We start from the raw sequence: 15,214 nt of genomic DNA, 5'->3' as shown, positions 1-15,214 counted from the left end.
GTCTGCCTGCATGCTCATTTTGACTCCTCCATCTTGCCCCATATCTAATCAGTCTCCAAGTCCAATTGATTGGCTTTTCTTGGTCACTCCTATCCATCCTCTTGGGGCCATGTCTCATGGCCAGTGCCTTACTCTGGCCCTTACCACCTTCCAACTGGATAAGAGCAGTAACTGGGTCTTCTTGCTTCTTTTCTCCCCAGGGCTGCCTGAATGGGCTTTCCAAAATGCACATCTGTTCTGGACTCTTCCCACTTTCCAGTCTCTCAGTGGTAGCCTGGACAGTCAAGTTCACATTCCCATAAATTCCATGGGCATGCGAGGCCCGTGAACATCTGGCCCAGGAGGATATCCTATACCTCTGCCTTATGGATCTACTAGCAGCTTTCTTCTTTGTATTTCCCTGGGCTTGCATGGGCTGTTCTTTCCACCTTACTTCACGTAACAGTCCCCAAACTAAAGGCTTGAGTTCCTGGAGGTCAGGGGTGTATCTTCTTCCCTGCAGGTCCCCAGTGCCTAGCACAGTGTGTGTGGCTCTCAGGAAGCATGCAACAGATGTTTTTAAAAATGAATTCATGAGTAAACTTATCCTAAAGTTAATGACCGGGTGTCACACAGCGTAAAAGGGATGAAGTAAGATTCAAACTCAAGTCTGTTCATTTATTCAACAAGTAAGCTTTTACACATCTCTTTTTTTTTTTTTTTTTTTAATATATTTTATTGATTTTTTACAGAGAGGAAGAGAGAGGGATAGAGAGTCAGAAACATCGATCAGCTGCCTCCTGCACACCCCCTACTGGGGATGTGCCCGCAACCAAGGTATATGCCCTTGACCGGAATCGAACCTGGGACCCTTGAGTCCGCAGGCTGACGCTCTATCCACTGAGCCAAACCGGTTTCGGCACACACATCTCTTGATATTTTAGAATTACAACAGCATAATATACAATTATCCCAAACAAACTTACAAACTAATTCTTTGAATGTCTGGCAGCAATTTAAAAATGACATGTCTGGCAGCAATTTAAAAATGACATGAAGTGTAAGTAATTGCGGGGGGCGGGGGGGGGGGGGAGCCTGGCCGGTTTGGCTCAGTGGATAGAGCATCAGTCTGCGAACTGAAGGGTCCCAGGTTCGATTCCGGTCAAGGGCACATGCCTGGGTCCCAGGCTTGATCCCCAGTGGGGGGCGTGCAGGAGGCAGCCAATCAGTGACTCTCTCTCATCATTGATGTTTCTGTCTCTCTTTCCCTCTTCCTTCCTCTCTGAAATTAATAATATATATATATATATATATATATATATATATATATATATATATATATATATTTTAAAGTAATTGGGGGGGGGGGAGGATGAAAGAGACAGTTTGGAGGCTGTATAGTGAGGAACAATACCAAAGATCATGGCACAGTCCTTATGAAGACCCCCAGCTGCCGCCACCTCTAGGTGCAGGCGCTGCTGCTTCTGTGGCTGATGTCAGCAGTGCTGGACTCTGCTCTTACAACTGCTGCTTCTTTTTTTTTTGTTTGTTTTTTCAACTGCTGCTTCTTACAACAGGAAGTTAGGTGGAGCTGCTGCTCTGCCTCTTACCTGAGTGGATTATTTGTGCTGCCCACTGCCTCATCTTCCCAGTTTCCAGTGCGTCTGATTGGTGGAGCCTCCGTCACGTGGCTATGCCTTAGCTGCAAAGGGGGCTGGAAGCAAATGCCTGACCATTTGAGCTTCTAAAGTGGGAGATTCCCCAAACTTGGGTAGGGGATTCAGAAGTTAGGAGGCCCAAACCAAGGAAAGCCTGGAAGAGGATGGATATACATAAACTGGCACATTCTGAGGCCGGCAATCTGGATGGCAAAAGGCACTATGGTCATCTTATATGAGGAACGAGGGATGTTGTAGCCTAAGAAGAAAAAATATAGGTGAGTGGGATCAAACATCAAAAGGACTCTTATATGGAAAACAGTTTGACTTAGTGCACCTTCAAGGAATAGAACTAAGACTACTGGGTAGGATAACCAGCGGATACAAATTTTTCTTCAATATAAGGAAGATTTTTCTTTTTGTGCCTAAAAAACAAATCCTGTTTCCATTATGAAAAAAATAGAGAAAGATAAAAACTCAGACCCAGGAGCAGGAGGGCCAAGATGGCAGAGGCGGCAGAGTCTCCTGGAGACCCGCGTACATCGCCCAGGCCCCTGGTGAGCTGATCTGCGACCGAAGGGACCGAGGTTTGAGGCCTTTCAGAAATGTCTATCTCACAAGACATCCCTGTGGAAGGAGAAATCACCATTCCTATGAGATCTCGCATTCGGGAATTTGACAGCTCCACATTAAATGAATCGGTTCAGAATACCATTTTCTGCCTGTCTTTCAGATGCGTGATCTAAAAGCTGTTGGGAAAAAATTCCTGCATGTTTTGTACCCAAGGAAAAGTAATACTCTCTTGAGAGACTGGGATTTATGGGGCCCTTTGGTCCTTTGTGTGACACGCGCACTAATGCTTCAAAGAGGCTCTGCAGATCCTGAAAATGATGGAGGGCCCCAGTTTGCAGAAGTGTTTGTCATCACCTGGTTTGGTGCCGTTACCATCACCCTCAACTCAAAACTTCTTGGAGGAAACATACCTTTCTTTCAGAGCCTCTGTGTGCTGGGTTAGTGTATACTTCCCTCGACAGTGGCATTGCTGGTTTGCCAGCTGGTACTTTTGGCCAAGCCAGGACCAATAAACTTCATAGTCCGGCTTTGTGTGGTGATCGTGATGTTTGCCTGGTCTATAGTAGCCTCTACAGCTTTTCTTGCTGACAGCCAGCCTCCAAACCGCAAAGCCCTTGCCATTTATCCTGTTTTCTTATTCTATTTTGTCATCAGTTGGATGATTCTCACCTTTACTCCTTAGTAAATCAGGAAATGGAAATTAAAAACCAGTGAATTGAAAAAAAAAAGATAAAAACTCACAGAACCCCCACCCAAAGACAACTGCTGAAAACATTTTAGTGTGTGCTTCCTCCCAGTTTTTTCTATTTTTATTTTTATTTTCCAAATGATATACTTCTCTATATATGCTATACTTTATGTCCACTGAAAATCAGATGATAACATTTCCCACTTTTTAACCAAATCTTTATGGGCATCATTTTGTTTTAAAGAAATGTGTTTTTTCATAACTGTATTTGAAAATATGTTTTTATTGACTTTATTGGAAGAGAGAAGGAGACAGAGAGAGAACCATTGATGTGAAAAAGAAACATCAATTAGTTGTCTCCCACACGACTGGGACCGAACTCTCAATCTGGGTATGTATCCTTTTAAATATAAAAGTAAAATGAGGTGGAAATGTAGCATCTCCACAGTGCTCCCAGTATTTCTTTTAGGGAGAGAACTCTCTTTATTAGGGGAAATAAGCCTGTTAGGGGTAGAGAGTGAGATCTTTAGGGCATGAGTGTTGACAGGAAACCTTGCAATAAAGAAATATAGCTAAGCCCTGGCTGGTGTGGCTCAGTTGGCTGAGCATTGGCCTATGCACCAAAAGGTTGCCAGTTCAATTCCCAATCGATGTTTCTCTCTCCTTCTCCCTCTCTCTCTAAAATCAGTACAAACAGCCCAGCTGGTGTTGCTCAGTGGTTGAGCTTTAAGCTATGAACCTGGAGGTCACAGTTCAATTCCTGGTGGGGGCATATGCCTGGGTTGTGGGCTCGATCCCCGGTGTGGGGCAAGCGGGAGGCAGCTGATCAATGATTCTCTCTCATCATTGATGTTTCTATCTCTCTCTCCTTCACCCTTCCTCTCTGAAATAAAAAAATATATTAAAAAATAAAAACATTTAAAAAATAAATAACATTAAAAAAAAGAGAGATGTAGTGAAGATGTCTCTTTCTGCCTAGAAAGCAAGAGGAATTTGTTTTTTTCTCTGGAGAGGGTGGATAAAGACTAGAGAGGAGAGGTAGTGATTTGGGAAAAGGCCAGGCCCTAAGGGGTGAAGGGCCAGTTAGAAAACCTCAGTTGGGGAGTTGATCATGTTGACAAGTCTTACCTACACCTACTTAAAAGGAAGAAGGGCCCTAGCTGGTTTGGCTCAGTGGATAGAGCGTCGGCCTGTAGACTGAAGAGTCCCAGGTTTCATTCCAGTTAAGGGCATGTGCCCAGGTTGTGGGCTTGATCAGGTTGCAGGCTTGATCGGGATGTCCTGGTGTGGGGCGTGCAGGACACAGCTGATCAATGATTCTCTCTCGTCATTGATGTTTCTAGCTCTCTCTCCCTCTCCCTTCCTCTCTGAAATCAATTATATATATACCAGAGGCCCAATGCACGAAATTCGTGCAAGAGTAGGCCTTCCTTCCCCCGGCTGCCGGCACCAGCTTCCCTCGCAGCCCTGGCTTCATCCGGAAGGATGGAAGGCTGTCCAGAAGAACATCCAGTCTAATTAGCATACTACACTTTTATTATATACTAGAGGCCCGGTGCATGAAATTTGTGCATGAGGTGGGGGGTGTCCCTCAGCCCAACCTGCACCCTCTCCAATCTGGGACATCCCTCTCACAATCCAGGACTGCCGGCTCCCAACTGCTCGCCTGCCTGCCTTCCTGATTGCCCCTAACCACTCTGCCTGCCAGCCTGATCACCCCCTAACCACTCCCCTGCCAGCCTGATTGATGCCTAACTGCTCCCCTGCCAACCTGTTTGCCCCTAACTGCCCTCCCCCGCAGGCCTGGGTCCCTCCCAACTACCCTTCCCTGCAGGCCTGGTCTCCCCCAACTTCCCTCCTCTGCCGGCCTGGTCACCCCCAACTGCCCTTCCTTTCAGGCCTGGTCCCTCCCAACTGCGTTCCCCTGCTGGCCATCTTGTGGTGGCCATCTTGTGTCCACATGGGGGCAGGATCTTTGACCACATGGGGGCAGCCATCTTGTGTGTTGGAATGATGGTCAATCTGCATATTACTCTTTCATTAGATAGGATAGAGGCCTGGTGCACGGGTGGGTGCCAGCTGGTTTGCCCTGAAGGATGTCCTGGATCAGGGTGGGGGTTCCCTTGGGGCATGGGGCAGCCTGGGCGAGGGGCCTGTGGTGGTTTGCAGGCCGGCCACGCCCCCTGGTGACCCAAGCGGAGGCCCTGGTATCTGGGGTTTATTTATCTTCTACAACTGAAACTTTGTAGCCTGGAGTGGAGCCAAGCCTTCTGCTTGCTCCGTGGCGGCAGCCATTTCTGTTTGGATTGATGTATCTTCTATCATTGAAACTTTGTAGACTTGAGTGGAGGCCTAGGCTGGCAAGGGCAGGCGGAAAGCTTGGCTTCCTCCATTGCCAGGGAAACCCAAGCCTCCCTCCTGCTCTCTGTGGCCATAGCCATCTTGGTTGGGTTTATTTGTATATTCGTTCCTGATTGGCTGGTGGACGTGGCTGGTGGGCGTGGCTGATGGGTGTAGCAGAGTGATGGTTAATTTGCATATTACTCTTTTATTAGATAGGATGAAGAAGGTGTATATATTATAGAAAGGCAACAAATGTATCAGTTCTTTTTTCTTTTTTTTTAGAGAGAGGAACATCAATTAGTTTGAGGGATAGAACCCGTAACCTGGGTATGTATCCTGACCGGAAATCAAACTTGTCACCTTCTGGTGTACAGGATGATGCTCCAACCAATTGAGCCACACTGGGCAGGGCCAAATGTATGAATTCTTTAAAAAAAAAAATTATCCATTCATTATTCTTTTAAAAATATTCTTTATTGTTTAAAGTATTACATATAATATTATGTAAGTCTCCTTTTTCCCCCATTGACCTCTCCCTGGCCACCCCCACCTCCCCAGCACATGTCCTCACCCCCTTAGTGTCTGTGTCCATTGGTTATGCTTATACGCATACATACAAGTCTTTTGGTTGATCTCTTAACACCGCCCTCCCCCCCGCCCCCCACACACACACGCGCGCGCGCCTTCCCTCTGAAGTTTGACGTCTGTTCGATGCTTCTCTGTCTCTGGATCTGTTTTTGTTCATCAGTTTATGTTGTTCATTATATTCCACAAATGAGTGAGATCATGTGATATTTAGCTTTCTCCAACTGGCTTATTTCACTTAGCATAATGCTATCCATATCCATCCATGCTTTTGCAAATGGTAAGAGTTCTTTCTTTTTTACAGCAGCATAGTATTCCATTGTATAGATGTACCACTGTTTTTAACCCACTCATCTGCTGTTGGGCACTTAGGCTGTTTCCAAATCTTAGCTATTGTAAATTGTGCTGCTATGAACATGGGGGTGCATATGTCTTTTCTGATTGGTGTTTCTTGGAATATATTCCTAGAACTGGGATTATTGGGTGAAATAAATGGTAGTTCCATTTTTAATTTTTTGAGGAAACTCCATTCTGTTCTCCACAGTGGCTATACCAGTCTGCATTCCCACCAGCAGTGCACGAGGGTTCCTTTTTCTCCGCATCCTCCCCAGCACTTGTCATTTGTTGATTTGTTGATGATAGCCATTCTGACAGGTGTGAGATGGTACCTTGTTGTCGTTTTGATTTGCATCTCTCAGATAATTAGTGATTTTGAGCGTGTTTTCATATGTCTTGGCCTTCTGTATGTCCACTTTTGAAAAGTGTCTATTTAAGTCCTTTGCCCATTTTTGATTGGATTGTTTATCTTCCTTTTGTTAACATGTATGCGTTCCCTATACATTTTGGAGATTAAACTCTTATTGGAGATAACATTGGCAAATATATTCTCCCATGCAGTGGGCTTTCTTGTTGTGTTGTTGATTGTTTCTTTTGCTGTGCAGAAGCTTTTTATTTTGATGTAGTCCCATTTGTTTATTTTCTCCTTAGTTTCCATTGGCCTAGGAGCTGTATGGGTAAAGATATTGATACGACATGTGTCTGATATTTTGCTGCCCAAATGTATGAATTCTTAGAGCCATTTAATTATTTGTGTAGAATCTCAGATTATCTACAACCTTTTATCAAAACCTAAACTATATTTTAAAACTATAAAACCTTCCTTAAAAAAGAAAAGAAAACCTCAATTGGGGATGGGAAAGAACTTTAAAGAATGCCAGCTGTGTGAGTTCAAACTGTTTGTAAAGTGTCATTTGACCCTGCCTCAGAGCCCAGAGTATCATAATGACTTCTATACCCGTGAATGTTTTGTGTGGGAAGAAGGTGGGGGGTGAGGGGAAGTCCCCAGGGAGGGTTCCGCTCTGTATTTCTGAATTGTGGTATTGCAATAGCCTGGCTGAAGCAGGAGCCCAGAAGCAGAGAGATTTAGGAGAATATGAATCCTCAGAACCTTACAGAAATCTTAGGGAAGGTTTTGACCTACACAATCCATTCTTACTTCAATCTGAAAGGGCAAGGAGGTTGACATCTGAATTACAAAAGTAATGCATATTCATTTTTAATGAATAGAAAATAAAAAGAGAAGCAGAAAGGAAAAAAAAATCACTCAATAGTTCTACCATCCAGATATCTGAGGGTGTGACCTGAGGAGTGTATGGGAGAGGGGAGGGGTGATCTTTAAAGATGGTGAAGAGGAGGAAGTGACCCATTGATCATATACTCTTGAGTCAAGATGACAAGCCCAGCTTCCGCCACCAGACTGCCTCCCAGCTGCTAGGTACCTTTGTATGGTGTATCTGAAAGCACAGGCTGGGACAACAGGTCCCTTCCAGACCCTAAAGACCTGGCTTAGAAGCGAGAACGAAATTTTCTTCAACGGTAGGGAGGATGCTCCCCGCTTATGTGGGCAAGCGTATTCGGTAAGTTCATGGGAAGATAGGTAAGAAGCCCAGAACCATCAATTCCTATTGCCGAAGCCTCTCGAGGGAGGGAAGTCCTTCTATTAAAGTTACAAGCAGCACCATCTCCTCCAGTGGAGTCTGGAGTCTGAAGATTTCGGGTCCTGTTGCTTCCTACAGCAAGTCACGCACCTTCTCTTCACTGGAGGATGAGGAGGCTATGCCAGATGACCCCGAGTTCCCTTCCAGCTTGGGATAGACTCGCTGGACCTGTTTCACTGGCCTGGACCTCCCGCCCCTCCTCCCTAAGCGGCCCGGGCCGCATCCCGCACCAGAGGGCGCTGCAGCGGCCAGAGCGGCGTGCGGTGGGCGGAGTGGCAGGATCAGCGGAGCCTCCAGGAGGCGCGGTGATTGGCCGGCTCAGGCGGAAAGGGGCGTGGGGAGGGGGGGGTGAAGCCGAGCTGCGCGGTGACGTCACGCCCGCGGGGGCGGGGCTGGGCGGCGCTGCGTGTGACGCCCGGCCGCGGCGGAGCTGGGGATTAATGGGAAAAGTTTTGGCAGGAGCCGGAGGAGCCTGCGGGACGGCGGCGGCGGCGCGAGAGGCGGCCGGGGCAGGTCAGTCCGGGTCGGGGAGGCGGGTCGGCACGCAGCGGAGGTAAGCGGCAGGTCCGGGCCGAGGCGGCCCACGCGGCCGGGACGCCAGGCCCCGAGGGGAGTGGGGAGGGGACGGCAGCCGGGGTCCGGGGACCCAGCCGCCGTCGCTTCCCGACGCTCGGACTCGGGCCGGTCTGCGGTGGTCCGTTGCTGCCTGGAGCCCCTGTGCCCAGCTCCTGGGACCTTCACCGCCGTCTGAGCCCAGCTGCAGGCCTCCCCACCCGACTGTGACCCCACTTGGGCCTCGTGGCCCCGTCTCCTCCCGCTTCAGTGGGGAGAGCCCGGGCTCTGGCTCGGGTTGTTTCCCACTCCCCACCCTGGCCTCTGACCTTCCTTCGTCTCTTCTCTGGTGTCCCCAGATGCTTTGCCCTCTACCCGGGGTCTCCTCGGGGAATCTTCCCTGCCCCCTGGCTCTCCTTGTCTCCGGCCTTCGTCCTTCCATCCTTGCCCTCAGCCTTTGCTCTTTTCCATCCCTGTCCCCTCCGTCCCCCGCTGCCTGCCCCTCTCAGTATTGGGGCTCCTGCTCATCTCCCTCGCGGTGTTACAGGCTTTTTCAGCCCCGTGCTGCTTACCTGTCTGCCTAAGCCTCTCCTGCCCCGGCTCCCCTCACAGGCCCTGTTTTTGCCCCTCTCTTTGATTTCCTTCTTAGCCTTGTCACCTGCCTCCCCTTCCCTCCCAGGGCCTTGCCTCTGCCTCAGGGAGAAGCATTAGCTCACACACTACTGAGCTTTCCCCTTGACCTGCAGTGGAGATATTAGTGGGGTGAGGGCGTTCAGTCCCCGATTGAAGTAAAGAGCTGAATGTCTGAGGTCAATAGCAGGTTATGTCTTTGTGGGAGAATTTACTGGGATGTTGCATCAGGGATGATGTGCAATTTGTAGATCATTCTTCTAATCTCAGCTTTAATACTTCTTCTTTATGGGCCTGTTGACTTCCAGGAACCCTTGGGAAGAGACTGGCCGCTGAGTTGGGCGTGCGCCAGGGGTAGCTGCAGGCCTCATCCAACCCTTTTCCCCTTCCAGGAAACAGGGCTGTGTGTCTTTCCACTCTGGATGTACTGAACACATTTAAATCGTGATACCCCAGCCCATCGCAGCCCTGACTCCCACCCTCTGACCTGTGCCCCATCCCAAAGAGCTAAGGGGAGTCTCCAGAAGATATGCTCCAAGAATGACTGTGGTTCTCAATCTTTTCCCTCTGTACTGACTCCAGACAATATTTTTCCCGTTGGAGTTTTAAACAAATTGCCGCCTGATAGCTTAGGGCTGGCAGACATCTGTCCCTTTTGCTGTTGATGGCTTGAACCAGCTGCTGATTTTCCCTCGTGCATCTCTGATCCACTGATTGTCAGGGCCTCTGATTTTTGTCACTCACTGAGCAGCTTCTTTGGAAGTTTCTCCCTCCATTTTCCTTGGGAGCTTAATTTCCTGTGGATCCAAGAGGGAAGTTGACATTAAGTTCTGTTCCCTTTGCCCGGGCGTTACATCAAATGTCAGGTCACTGTCTGCCCAGGCAGTCTGGGACAACATTAGTTAGACTGTGTCAAGAACTTAAGTCGCTTCTAGTCACGGGGACGATTCTGTCTGGGCCAGAGAGCCCACCGCCTTTGTGGTGTGTCTGGGTACTTAACCTTCTTGCCAGGCAGAAAGTTGTTTTCAGATGTCTTCCTTTTGAACTCCTTTATTTGGAGTTGGTACCCTAGAGAGATCGTCAGGAAATAACATACCCTCTGTTTCTGCCCAATCTGGTCTTGGAAGATTCAGAAAGCGTGACCCACTCTCACGTTTAGAAATGAGGGCCTGTTGTTTCACGTGGCTCTGGGTTTCTAGGTCTTCTCTTTTGAGGATCGTGCTCTCTGTCTTTGAGCCAGAATTGGACACAGAATTGGCAACGTTCAGGGGCTTTGGTGGAGAGCCAACTGAACTAGCTAGGCCAAGTTTTGGAATCCTCTTGTGCACTGAACTTTTCTGTGAAAGAAATAGGATCGAGGATGGCTGAGCCAGTCCCCTTTCCACTGACCCCTGAGACCCCTCTTAAGCAGCAGTTGGGGGGAATTTAGGCAGAATGGACCCAAAAGGGGTCCCTTGTGCCTATGAAAAGCAGGATTTTAATGGGTCATTCTAATGAAGTTGAGGTTGTGGGTTTGGCAGTAATTTAGTCTAATCTCTGGCTCCCAAGGATTTTACCTGACTCTGAGCAGTTTGCTGCTACTCTGTCTTTGCTCACCTGCACTCCCCACTGAGGTGGTGGGTGCTAGGGCTTGAGAAGAGGTCAAGCCCAGTCCTTGTGGAGCAGCTTGGGCACCAGCAGCCAGGCCGGGTAGCTTCTTGCAGGTTGTTCATGCTGTCGTTTTCTACGTGGGTGGTTATGATGGTCAGTCACCAAGTTCCCATTTAGTGATTTTTACAGAGCCAGGGTCAGCCTGCCTCTTTCAAAGGTGTGAGCAGACAGGCCTCTGGCATTATCTACAGATGGTGTAGCCCATCACTTCTAGTTGAATGGACTAAGTATACTAAACCACTCTTGTTTGGCTGCCTTTCTCCCTGCCTCTCCACCACTACCTTTTCCTGCTTTGGGGTGTGCCTCAGCCCACTGAGGAAGAATTGCCCTTACTCAGCCTGCCAACTCCACCTGTGGTCCCTCAGACCCCTTCCCCCGACCAGGTGAGAGAACAGCCAGTGTTGGATGCTGGCCTGGGAAGCTACTAGGCCCCTGCTTCAGGGTCTGCAGATGTTGGCTTGTCCTGGGACTGCAGCTCCTCTCTCTCAGGGGGCGTTGGACCTGGCTCTTCTAAAGGCTTCAGCTCTGTCCTGTCCCTGAGACTCCCCTGCCAGGGTGTTTCCTGACATCTGGGAGGCTAAATTGTGGGCCCTCCTGGAAATCCAGGAGCTGCCCTACAGCCCAGCAGTTCCATGCTGGGAACACTCTTCTTCCTTCCCATGTAGCATCTCCATGGACTTCGTCTGTCCTGCCAGGCTCTCGTTTGTGTCATGTCAGAAGTTCTGTGCGTGATGCCCTTGTCTGTGCCGTTTGTCCCAGATTGCCCAGTGGCTGCTGCTTGTAGATGGCTTGATGTCCTGAGCATTTTTCTGTGCCTTTGGATCTAGGGGGAGGAGCTACTTGAAGCAGCTGAGTTACACTGTGTCAGAGGGGAGCTGGGCACTTGCTTGAGTCTGGCAGGGAGGAAATGTCCCATCGCCTCAGATTTCAGACATGTGGGTCTTCTCGCTTGGTGGATAGTTCCTGGCCTTCATAGCTCAGAGGCTGGTGATTGGGGTGTGACCCCAGTCCTGTCTCCATGGGGCTTTGGTCAAGGAATCAAGCATGACTCAGGGCATCTCCATTTATGAGTTGTTAACGATCGGAAGTGTTGGGCTCTAGCACCTCCTTCATCTTGCCAGCTCCTCTGCCCCACCCTGGTACAATCAGCAGAGCCAGTGTCTTCTTACTTGGAAATGAGCAGACTACTTTCAGGATTGGGAAATGTTTGCTACTTAGGCTCAGAATAACAACATCTCAGGGTGGGTGTGTGAGGGACGGAGGAGGAGCCAGCTTGCCTTAGGAGCACTCTTCGAGCCCTACTGTTTATTTTTTTAAAATATGTTTTTATTGATTTTAGAGAGAGGGGAAGGAAGAGAGAGACATAGAAACATTGATGAGAAAGAAATATTGGTTGGCTGCCTCCTGCATGCCCCTACTGGGGATCAAGCCCACAACCTGGGCATGTGTCTAGTGTTTTATTATAACACTAGAGGCCCGATGCATGAAAATCGTGCAAGAGTAGGCCTTCTTTCCCCCGGCTGCCGGCACTGGCTTTCCTCTGGCACCCGTGACCCGGGCTTCCCTACGGCTGCCAGCAGGCAACCGGGACCTGGGCTTCCCTTGCTTCGTCCAGAAGGACATCTGGTTTAATTAGCATATTACGCTTTTATTATTATAGATATTAGAGCTGCTTTTCTGACCCCGGCACCTCTCAGCTAAAGATGTTGGGTTTCTTTCTATCCTGCAGTGTTGTGTGGTGTTTTGGGCATGTACGTGGTACTCACGCAGTGGCTTCTGCTCACCGACAGATGAGGACAGATGCGCCAAAGAGGTAATCACATTCTCCTTACTCAGGGGCCTCTCAGCTGACACACACATTCAGAGTTAGGGTCCTGGCCTAGAAGATGATATAATTTCACTAGGACTGAGTCCCAGATCCCAGGTGCCTGTCATAGTGTCTGGTACTCATCACTTGCACATAGCAGATGGTTACTAAACAATTATTAAATGTCTCTGAGTTAACATAGTTTTTTGGGGAGCATTGAGATTTTCACCTTTACAACCACTAAACATAAACTCCACAAGGACAGGGACTTATTTTGTTTCCTATTGTGTCTAGGACAGTATCTGGCATAGAAGATGCTATATAAATATTTGTTGAATGAATAAATGCACACACTTTCTCTCTGCCCATATAGATGCCAGGCCACAAAGATGGTGTTCATCATTCCCTTTCATTTGTGCATTAAACATTTTTGAGTGTCTTCTATGTGGCAGGCACAGTACCGGCACTTGGGAAAGGATGATAGTAAAAAAACAGAATCAATCCCTGTCTCGTGGGTAGGTATTTGCTGGCATATATGAGAGCTGGGCATAATACACAGAATTGTTTCTTCCATCTCTGCTGGGGTAGTGGGTCCTTACCAGAGTCTGAACAATGCTCTGGGCTTCCCATTGCTGTTTCCCTGTTCTCTGGATGCCTGGCAGGTTTTATAAATTCTCAGGGGAGCTCCAGGGAATTCAATGTTCATTGTCCCCACTATTTGGGAGGCTGGGCTGTGATGGGGTCCCTGCTGGGGGCCAGGTAACATGGGGCTCCTGTCTGATTTGTTTTAATCTCCAAGTTTTAGTGGTTCCAGTAGCTGTTTATGGGCTTCACTTCCCTTTCTCCGCCTTTAACACCCAGCAGGTTTTCCTGTTGCCAAACAGGGTGCTGAGTCCATGTGTCTGTCTTTTTGTGGGCATCAAGTTGTTTGTGGATCTTGCAGGAAGGCCCTCAGGCAGGGGCCACCCCTGTTCTCAAACCCACACCAAGTCCTTTCCTCTGAAGGAAATGTGAAGGAGGAAGGAGGGGGTTGGGGAGGCTTCTGAGATTCTCTGAGAGGGGTTGAAGTAGGAGTTCCCCTAAGCAGGAAGAGCTACTGAGTTGAGTTGATTTGCTTTATCATTTGTTTCAGCAGCAGCTATCCATAGTGGCAGTAGTGTACATGTCTAGGGGTCAATTGTCCAGTTCATTCCTGAGCTGTGTGCTCCCAGTCTCAGCTAAAATTTTTCTTTTTCAGTTTCCCCTGGCAAAGGTAAGCCTATAGCTTTATCAGATTTTTTTTCAGTGTTAATCTACAAAACTGGTGTTGTCATCTTAGTCTTTCCTATCTGAGGCACTTTTGTGGGCCAGGTGCTGTGACAGATGTTTCACACATGGTCTCATGCCCCAAGTGTGTGGAACCCAGTTGGGGAGAGAAGATTTATGCACACAAAGATTTTCAAGACATTAGGGAGCTGGTGGGTACTCACTGAGAGGAGCAAGTCACCACTCAGGACTGGCTTTGTCCCTGAAGAAGCTGAGTACAGATTGGGCTTTGAAAGGAAGTTGGTTTATTTTGAAATCAGCTTTAGAATATTGTAAAACAGTGATTCTCAAGCTTTTTGGCCTTGAAACCCTTTTACACTCTTAAAATTTATTAAGGGCCCCAATAACTTTTGTGTACCAAGCTAAAAATTAAAACTTAGGAATTTTTAAGAATTACTAATTTATTAAGTCATTTACTATAATAATAATAAAACCCATTACATTTATTACAGATGAAAATTTTAATGAAAAATAGCTGTTTATTAAAACAAAAAGTTGTGAGGAGTGACACAGTTTTACATTTTTTTGCTAATCTCTTTAATGCCTAGTCTAACTGAAGGCAGGTGTGTTCTTATAACTGCTTCTATGTCCAATCTCTTAAAATATGTCTTATTTGAAGGATATGAAAAAAAATCATGTTTCACATAGATATGTAGTTGAGAATGAGAGGGTTATCCTATCTAATAAAAGAGTAGTATGCAAATTGACCGTACCCCCATTACACCCACAAGCCATGCCCACCAGCCAATCAGGAGCAAGTATGCAAATTAACCCAACAAAGGTGGCTGCAGCCATGGAGTGAGCAGGAGGCTTGGGTTTCCCCGTCAATGGAGGAAGCCAAGCTTCCTGCACACCCTGGCCAGTCCAGGCCTCCGCTCAAGGCTACAAAGTTTCAATTATAGAAGATAAATAAATCCCAGATCCGAGGGCCTCCGCTTGGGTCGCGGGGGGCGGGGGGGGGGGGCGTGGCTGGCCTGCAAACCACCACAGGCCCCTCGCCCAGGCCGCCCCATGCCCCAGGGGAACCCCCACCCTGATGCAGGACACCCTTCAGGGCAAACCAGCTGGCCCCCACCCATGCACCAGGCCTCTATACTATCTAATAAAAGAGTAATATGCAAATTGACTGTCACTCCAACACACAAGATGGCTGCCCCATGTGGTCAAAGATGGCTGCCCTCATGTGGACACAAGATGGCCAGCAGGGGAGGGCAGTTGGGAGGGATCAGGCCTGCAGGGGAGGGCAGTTGTGGGCGATCAGGCCAGCAGGAGAGGGCAGTTGGGAGGGACCAGGCCTGCAAGGGAGGGAGGGCAGTTGGGGGCGATCAAGCCTGCAGGGGAGGGCAGAGGAGGGAAGTTGGGGGCGACTGGGCCTGCAGGGAAGGGCAGTTAGGGGGCACCAGGCCCTGCAGTGGAGGACAGTTAGGGGTGACCAGACTGGCAGGGG

At 48.5% G+C, this 15,214-nt stretch overlaps 1 protein-coding gene and 1 pseudogene across 3 annotated transcripts in view; both read left to right on the top strand.

The window, feature by feature from the left end:
- The first annotated feature begins 2,140 nt into the window (after nt 1–2,140).
- LOC307105785 (protein YIPF6-like) lies at nt 2,141–2,924 on the top strand (annotated as a pseudogene). Its single transcript has 2 exons — nt 2,141–2,194; nt 2,371–2,924. The product of its transcript is annotated as a protein YIPF6-like (transcript).
- A 5,294-nt stretch (nt 2,925–8,218) lies between these two features.
- The window catches only part of PPARD (peroxisome proliferator activated receptor delta), a 76,683-nt gene continuing 69,687 nt past the window's right edge, over nt 8,219–15,214 (top strand). Inside the window, exons 1-2 of one of the 2 annotated variants that reach the window (XM_079780870.1) lie at nt 8,219–8,336; nt 12,385–12,468. The gene's annotated coding sequence lies outside the window, so the exon portion shown is untranslated. The other variant, XM_079780871.1, reaches the window with a different exon arrangement.

This window comes from Cnephaeus nilssonii (assembly GCF_951640355.1).
Source record: "Cnephaeus nilssonii genome assembly, chromosome: 9".
Taxonomy (NCBI): Eukaryota; Metazoa; Chordata; class Mammalia; order Chiroptera; family Vespertilionidae; genus Cnephaeus; species Cnephaeus nilssonii.
Note: the sequence above shows the minus strand (reverse complement) of the source record. Positions and strands in the feature narration are given on the sequence as shown.